The following is a 9,937-nucleotide window of genomic DNA, read 5'->3' as shown; positions in this document are numbered from 1 at the left end:
AGATATAAAGTTACATTGTGGGGGAATCCAGTATACGTTCTGTCACCAGGTACCAGTGAATGACCACATCATGTATATAGGTGACAGATATAAAGTTACATTGTGGGGGAATCCAGTATATGTTCTGTCACCAGGTACCAGTGAATGGCCACATCATGTATATAGGTGACAGATATAAAGTTACATTGTGAGGGAATCCAGTATACGTTCTGTCACCAGGTACCAGTGAATGACCACATCATGTATATAGGTGACAGATATAAAGTTACATTGTGGGGGAATCCAGTATACGTTCTGTCACCAGGTACCAGTGAATGACCACATCATGTATATAGGTGACAGATATAAAGTTACATTGTGGGGGAATCCAGTATATGTTCTGTCACCAGGTACTAGTGAATGGCCACATCATGTATATAGGTGACAGATATAAAGTTACATTGTGAGGGAATCCAGTATATGTTCTGTCACCAGGTACCAGTGAATGACCACATCATGTATATAGGTGACAGATATAAAGTTACATTGTGGGGGAATCCAGTGTACGTTCTGTCACCAGGTACCAGTGAATGACCACATCATGTATATAGGTGACAGATATAAAGTTACATTGTGAGGGAATCCAGTATACGTTCTGTCACCAGGTTCCAGTGAATGACCACATCATGTATATAGGTGACAGATATAAAGTTACATTGTGGGGGAATCCAGTATACGTTCTGTCACCAGGTACCAGTGAATCACCACATCATGTATATAGGTGACAGATATAAAGTTACATTGTGGAGGAATCCAGTATACGTTCTGTCACCAGGTACCAGTGAATGACCACATCATGTATATAGGTGACAGATATAAAGTTACATTGTGGGGGAATCCAGTATATGTTCTGTCACCAGGTACCAGTGAATGGCCACATCATGTATATAGGTGACAGATATAAAGTTACATTGTGAGGGAATCCAATATATGTTCTGTCACCAGGTACCACTGAATGACCACATCATGTATATAGGTGACAGATATAAAGTTACATTGTGGGGGAATCCAGTATACGTTCTGTCACCAGGTACCAGTGAATGACCACATCATGTATATAGGTGACAGATATAAAGTTACATTGTGTGGGAATCCAGTATACGTTCTGTCACCAGGTACCAGTGAATGACCACATCATGTATATAGGTGACAGATATAAAGTTACATTGTGGGGGAATCCAGTATATGTTCTGTCAGCAGGTACCAGTGAATGGCCACATCATGTATAAAGGTGACAGATATAAAGTTACATTGTGAGGGAACCCAGTATACGTTCTGTCACCAGGTGCCAGTGAATGGCCACATCATGTATATAGGTGACAGATATAAAGTTACATTGTTGGGGAATCCAGTATACGTTCTGTCACCAGGTACCAGTGAATGACCACATCATGTATATGGGTGACAGATATAAAGTTACATTGTGGGGGAATCCAGTATACGTTCTGTCACCAGGTACCAGTGAATGGCCACATCATGTATATAGGTGACAGATATAAAGTTACATTGTGGGGGAATCCAGTATACGTTCTGAAACCAGGTACCAGTGAATGACCACATCATGTATATAGGTGACAGATATAAAGTTACATTGTGGGGGAATCCAGTATACGTTCTGTCACCGGGTACCAGTGAATGACCACATCATGTATATACTGTAGGTGACAGATATAAAGTTACATTGTGAGGGAATCCAGTATACGTTCTGTCACCAGGTTCCAGTGAATGACCACATCATGTATATAGGTGACAGATATAAAGTTACATTGTGAGGGAATCCAGTATACGTTCTGTCACCAGGTTCCAGTGAATGACCACATCATGTATATAGGTGACAGATATAAAGTTACATTGTGGGGGAATCCAGTATACGTTCTGTCACCAGGTACCAGTGAATGACCACATCATGTATATAGGTGACAGATATAAAGTTACATTGTGGGGGAATCCAGTATATGTTCTGTCACCAGGTACCAGTGAATGGCCACATCATGTATATAGGTGACAGATATAAAGTTACATTGTGAGGGAATCCAGTATATGTTCTGTCACCAGGTACCACTGAATGACCACATCATGTATATAGGTGACAGATATAAAGTTACATTGTGGGGGAATCCAGTATATGTTCTGTCACCAGGTACCAGTGAATGACCACATCATGTATATAGGTGACAGATATAAAGTTACATTGTGTGGGAATCCAGTATACGTTCTGTCACCAGGTACCAGTGAATGACCACATCATGTATATAGGTGACAGATATAAAGTTACATTGTGGGGGAATCCAGTATATGTTCTGTCAGCAGGTACCAGTGAATGGCCACATCATGTATAAAGGTGACAGATATAAAGTTACATTGTGAGGGAACCCAGTATACGTTCTGTCACCAGGTGCCAGTGAATGACCACATCATGTATATAGGTGACAGATATAAAGTTACATTGTTGGGGAATCCAGTATACGTTCTGTCACCAGGTACCAGTGAATGACCACATCATGTATATGGGTGACAGATATAAAGTTACATTGTGGGGGAATCCAGTATACGTTCTGTCACCAGGTACCAGTGAATGGCCACATCATGTATATAGGTGACAGATATAAAGTTACATTGTGGGGGAATCCAGTATACGTTCTGAAACCAGGTACCAGTGAATGACCACATCATGTATATAGGTGACAGATATAAAGTTACATTGTGGGGGAATCCAGTATACGTTCTGTCACCAGGTACCAGTGAATGACCACATCATGTATATACTGTAGGTGACAGATATAAAGTTACATTGTGAGGGAATCCAGTATACGTTCTGTCACCAGGTACCAGTGAATGACCACATCATGTATATAGGTGACAGACATAAAGTTACATTGTGGGGGAATCCAGTATATGTTCTGTCACCAGGTACCAGTGAATGGCCACATCATGTATATAGGTGACAGATATAAAGTTACATTGTGGGGGAATCCAGTATACGTTCTGTCACCAGGTACCAGTGAATGACCACATCATGTATATAGGTGACAGATATAAAGTTACATTGTGAGGGAATCCAGTATACGTTCTGTCACCAGGTACCAGTGAATGACCACATCATGTATATAGGTGACAGATATAAAGTTACATTGTGGGGGAATCCAGTATACGTTCTGTCACCAGGTACCAGTGAATGACCACATCATGTATATAGGTGACAGATATAAAGTTACATTGTGGGGGAATCCAGTATATGTTCTGTCACCAGGTACCAGTGAATGGCCACATCATGTATATAGGTGACAGATATAAAGTTACATTGTGAGGGAATCCAGTATATGTTCTGTCACCAGGTACCAGTGAATGACCACATCATGTATATAGGTGACAGATATAAAGTTACATTGTGGGGGAATCCAGTGTACGTTCTGTCACCAGGTACCAGTGAATGACCACATCATGTATATAGGTGACAGATATAAAGTTACATTGTGAGGGAATCCAGTATACGTTCTGTCACCAGGTTCCAGTGAATGACCACATCATGTATATAGGTGACAGATATAAAGTTACATTGTGGGGGAATCCAGTATACGTTCTGTCACCAGGTACCAGTGAATCACCACATCATGTATATAGGTGACAGATATAAAGTTACATTGTGGAGGAATCCAGTATACGTTCTGTCACCAGGTACCAGTGAATGACCACATCATGTATATAGGTGACAGATATAAAGTTACATTGTGGGGGAATCCAGTATATGTTCTGTCACCAGGTACCAGTGAATGGCCACATCATGTATATAGGTGACAGATATAAAGTTACATTGTGAGGGAATCCAATATATGTTCTGTCACCAGGTACCACTGAATGACCACATCATGTATATAGGTGACAGATATAAAGTTACATTGTGGGGGAATCCAGTATACGTTCTGTCACCAGGTACCAGTGAATGACCACATCATGTATATAGGTGACAGATATAAAGTTACATTGTGTGGGAATCCAGTATACGTTCTGTCACCAGGTACCAGTGAATGACCACATCATGTATATAGGTGACAGATATAAAGTTACATTGTGGGGGAATCCAGTATATGTTCTGTCAGCAGGTACCAGTGAATGGCCACATCATGTATAAAGGTGACAGATATAAAGTTACATTGTGAGGGAACCCAGTATACGTTCTGTCACCAGGTGCCAGTGAATGGCCACATCATGTATATAGGTGACAGATATAAAGTTACATTGTTGGGGAATCCAGTATACGTTCTGTCACCAGGTACCAGTGAATGACCACATCATGTATATGGGTGACAGATATAAAGTTACATTGTGGGGGAATCCAGTATACGTTCTGTCACCAGGTACCAGTGAATGGCCACATCATGTATATAGGTGACAGATATAAAGTTACATTGTGGGGGAATCCAGTATACGTTCTGAAACCAGGTACCAGTGAATGACCACATCATGTATATAGGTGACAGATATAAAGTTACATTGTGGGGGAATCCAGTATACGTTCTGTCACCGGGTACCAGTGAATGACCACATCATGTATATACTGTAGGTGACAGATATAAAGTTACATTGTGAGGGAATCCAGTATACGTTCTGTCACCAGGTTCCAGTGAATGACCACATCATGTATATAGGTGACAGATATAAAGTTACATTGTGAGGGAATCCAGTATACGTTCTGTCACCAGGTTCCAGTGAATGACCACATCATGTATATAGGTGACAGATATAAAGTTACATTGTGGGGGAATCCAGTATACGTTCTGTCACCAGGTACCAGTGAATGACCACATCATGTATATAGGTGACAGATATAAAGTTACATTGTGGGGGAATCCAGTATATGTTCTGTCACCAGGTACCAGTGAATGGCCACATCATGTATATAGGTGACAGATATAAAGTTACATTGTGAGGGAATCCAGTATATGTTCTGTCACCAGGTACCACTGAATGACCACATCATGTATATAGGTGACAGATATAAAGTTACATTGTGGGGGAATCCAGTATACGTTCTGTCACCAGGTACCAGTGAATGACCACATCATGTATATAGGTGACAGATATAAAGTTACATTGTGTGGGAATCCAGTATACGTTCTGTCACCAGGTACCAGTGAATGACCACATCATGTATATAGGTGACAGATATAAAGTTACATTGTGGGGGAATCCAGTATATGTTCTGTCAGCAGGTACCAGTGAATGGCCACATCATGTATAAAGGTGACAGATATAAAGTTACATTGTGAGGGAACCCAGTATACGTTCTGTCACCAGGTGCCAGTGAATGACCACATCATGTATATAGGTGACAGATATAAAGTTACATTGTTGGGGAATCCAGTATACGTTCTGTCACCAGGTACCAGTGAATGACCACATCATGTATATGGGTGACAGATATAAAGTTACATTGTGGGGGAATCCAGTATACGTTCTGTCACCAGGTACCAGTGAATGGCCACATCATGTATATAGGTGACAGATATAAAGTTACATTGTGGGGGAATCCAGTATACGTTCTGAAACCAGGTACCAGTGAATGACCACATCATGTATATAGGTGACAGATATAAAGTTACATTGTGGGGGAATCCAGTATACGTTCTGTCACCAGGTACCAGTGAATGACCACATCATGTATATACTGTAGGTGACAGATATAAAGTTACATTGTGAGGGAATCCAGTATACGTTCTGTCACCAGGTACCAGTGAATGACCACATCATGTATATAGGTGACAGACATAAAGTTACATTGTGGGGGAATCCAGTATATGTTCTGTCACCAGGTACCAGTGAATGGCCACATCATGTATATAGGTGACAGATATAAAGTTACATTGTGGGGGAATCCAGTATACGTTCTGTCACCAGGTACCAGTGAATGACCACATCATGTATATAGGTGACAGATATAAAGTTACATTGTGAGGGAATCCAGTATACGTTCTGTCACCAGGTACCAGTGAATGACCACATCATGTATATAGGTGACAGATATAAAGTTACATTGTGGGGGAATCCAGTATACGTTCTGTCACCAGGTACCAGTGAATGACCACATCATGTATATAGGTGACAGATATAAAGTTACATTGTGGAGGAATCCAGTATACGTTCTGTCACCAGGTACCAGTGAATGACCACATCATGTATATAGGTGACAGATATAAAGTTACATTGTGGGGGAATCCAGTATATGTTCTGTCACCAGGTACCAGTGAATGGCCACATCATGCATATAGGTGACAGATATAAAGTTACATTGTGGGGGAATCCAGTATACGTTCTGTCACCAGGTACCAGTGAATGACCACATCATGTATATAGGTGACAGATATAAAGTTACATTGTGGGGGAATCCAGTATACGTTCTGTCACCAGGTACCAGTGAATGACCACATCATGTATATAGGTGACAGATATAAAGTTACATTGTGGGGGAATCCAGTATACGTTCTGTCACCAGGTACCAGTGAATGACCACATCATGTATATAGGTGACAGATATAAAGTTACATTGTGGGGGAATCCAGTATATGTTCTGTCACCAGGTACCAGTGAATGGCCACATCATGTATATAGGTGACAGATATAAAGTTACATTGTGAGGGAATCCAGTATACGTTCTGTCACCAGGTACCAGTGAATGACCACATCATGTATATAGGTGACAGATATAAAGTTACATTGTGGGGGAATCCAGTATACGTTCTGTCACCAGGTACCAGTGAATGACCACATCATGTATATAGGTGACAGATATAAAGTTACATTGTGGGGGAATCCAGTATATGTTCTGTCACCAGGTACCAGTGAATGGCCACATCATGTATATAGGTGACAGATATAAAGTTACATTGTGAGGGAATCCAGTATATGTTCTGTCACCAGGTACCAGTGAATGACCACATCATGTATATAGGTGACAGATATAAAGTTACATTGTGGGGGAATCCAGTGTACGTTCTGTCACCAGGTACCAGTGAATGACCACATCATGTATATAGGTGACAGATATAAAGTTACATTGTGAGGGAATCCAGTATACGTTCTGTCACCAGGTTCCAGTGAATGACCACATCATGTATATAGGTGACAGATATAAAGTTACATTGTGGGGGAATCCAGTATACGTTCTGTCACCAGGTACCAGTGAATCACCACATCATGTATATAGGTGACAGATATAAAGTTACATTGTGGAGGAATCCAGTATACGTTCTGTCACCAGGTACCAGTGAATGACCACATCATGTATATAGGTGACAGATATAAAGTTACATTGTGGGGGAATCCAGTATATGTTCTGTCACCAGGTACCAGTGAATGGCCACATCATGTATATAGGTGACAGATATAAAGTTACATTGTGAGGGAATCCAGTATATGTTCTGTCACCAGGTACCACTGAATGACCACATCATGTATATAGGTGACAGATATAAAGTTACATTGTGGGGGAATCCAGTATACGTTCTGTCACCAGGTACCAGTGAATGACCACATCATGTATATAGGTGACAGATATAAAGTTACATTGTGTGGGAATCCAGTATACGTTCTGTCACCAGGTACCAGTGAATGACCACATCATGTATATAGGTGACAGATATAAAGTTACATTGTGGGGGAATCCAGTATATGTTCTGTCAGCAGGTACCAGTGAATGGCCACATCATGTATAAAGGTGACAGATATAAAGTTACATTGTGAGGGAACCCAGTATACGTTCTGTCACCAGGTGCCAGTGAATGGCCACATCATGTATATAGGTGACAGATATAAAGTTACATTGTTGGGGAATCCAGTATACGTTCTGTCACCAGGTACCAGTGAATGACCACATCATGTATATGGGTGACAGATATAAAGTTACATTGTGGGGGAATCCAGTATACGTTCTGTCACCAGGTACCAGTGAATGGCCACATCATGTATATAGGTGACAGATATAAAGTTACATTGTGGGGGAATCCAGTATACGTTCTGAAACCAGGTACCAGTGAATGACCACATCATGTATATAGGTGACAGATATAAAGTTACATTGTGGGGGAATCCAGTATACGTTCTGTCACCGGGTACCAGTGAATGACCACATCATGTATATACTGTAGGTGACAGATATAAAGTTACATTGTGAGGGAATCCAGTATACGTTCTGTCACCAGGTTCCAGTGAATGACCACATCATGTATATAGGTGACAGATATAAAGTTACATTGTGAGGGAATCCAGTATACGTTCTGTCACCAGGTTCCAGTGAATGACCACATCATGTATCTAGGTGACAGATATAAAGTTACATTGTGGGGGAATCCAGTATACGTTCTGTCACCAGGTACCAGTGAATGACCACATCATGTATATAGGTGACAGATATAAAGTTACATTGTGGGGGAATCCAGTATATGTTCTGTCACCAGGTACCAGTGAATGGCCACATCATGTATATAGGTGACAGATATAAAGTTACATTGTGAGGGAATCCAGTATATGTTCTGTCACCAGGTACCAGTGAATGACCACATCATGTATATAGGTGACAGATATAAAGTTACATTGTGGGGGAATCCAGTGTACGTTCTGTCACCAGGTACCAGTGAATGACCACATCATGTATATAGGTGACAGATATAAAGTTACATTGTGAGGGAATCCAGTATACGTTCTGTCACCAGGTTCCAGTGAATGACCACATCATGTATATAGGTGACAGATATAAAGTTACATTGTGGGGGAATCCAGTATACGTTCTGTCACCAGGTACCAGTGAATCACCACATCATGTATATAGGTGACAGATATAAAGTTACATTGTGGAGGAATCCAGTATACGTTCTGTCACCAGGTACCAGTGAATGACCACATCATGTATATAGGTGACAGATATAAAGTTACATTGTGGGGGAATCCAGTATATGTTCTGTCACCAGGTACCAGTGAATGGCCACATCATGTATATAGGTGACAGATATAAAGTTACATTGTGAGGGAATCCAGTATATGTTCTGTCACCAGGTACCACTGAATGACCACATCATGTATATAGGTGACAGATATAAAGTTACATTGTGGGGGAATCCAGTATACGTTCTGTCACCAGGTACCAGTGAATGACCACATCATGTATATAGGTGACAGATATAAAGTTACATTGTGTGGGAATCCAGTATACGTTCTGTCACCAGGTACCAGTGAATGACCACATCATGTATATAGGTGACAGATATAAAGTTACATTGTGGGGGAATCCAGTATATGTTCTGTCAGCAGGTACCAGTGAATGGCCACATCATGTATAAAGGTGACAGATATAAAGTTACATTGTGAGGGAACCCAGTATACGTTCTGTCACCAGGTGCCAGTGAATGACCACATCATGTATATAGGTGACAGATATAAAGTTACATTGTTGGGGAATCCAGTATACGTTCTGTCACCAGGTACCAGTGAATGACCACATCATGTATATGGGTGACAGATATAAAGTTACATTGTGGGGGAATCCAGTATACGTTCTGTCACCAGGTACCAGTGAATGGCCACATCATGTATATAGGTGACAGATATAAAGTTACATTGTGGGGGAATCCAGTATACGTTCTGAAACCAGGTACCAGTGAATGACCACATCATGTATATAGGTGACAGATATAAAGTTACATTGTGGGGGAATCCAGTATACGTTCTGTCACCAGGTACCAGTGAATGACCACATCATGTATATACTGTAGGTGACAGATATAAAGTTACATTGTGAGGGAATCCAGTATACGTTCTGTCACCAGGTACCAGTGAATGACCACATCATGTATATAGGTGACAGACATTAAGTTACATTGTGGGGGAATCCAGTATATGTTCTGTCACC

Source organism: Pseudophryne corroboree, chromosome 6 (genome assembly GCF_028390025.1).
Source record: "Pseudophryne corroboree isolate aPseCor3 chromosome 6, aPseCor3.hap2, whole genome shotgun sequence".
Lineage (NCBI taxonomy): Eukaryota > Metazoa > Chordata > Amphibia > Anura > Myobatrachidae > Pseudophryne > Pseudophryne corroboree.
This window is presented reverse-complemented; position numbering follows the sequence as displayed.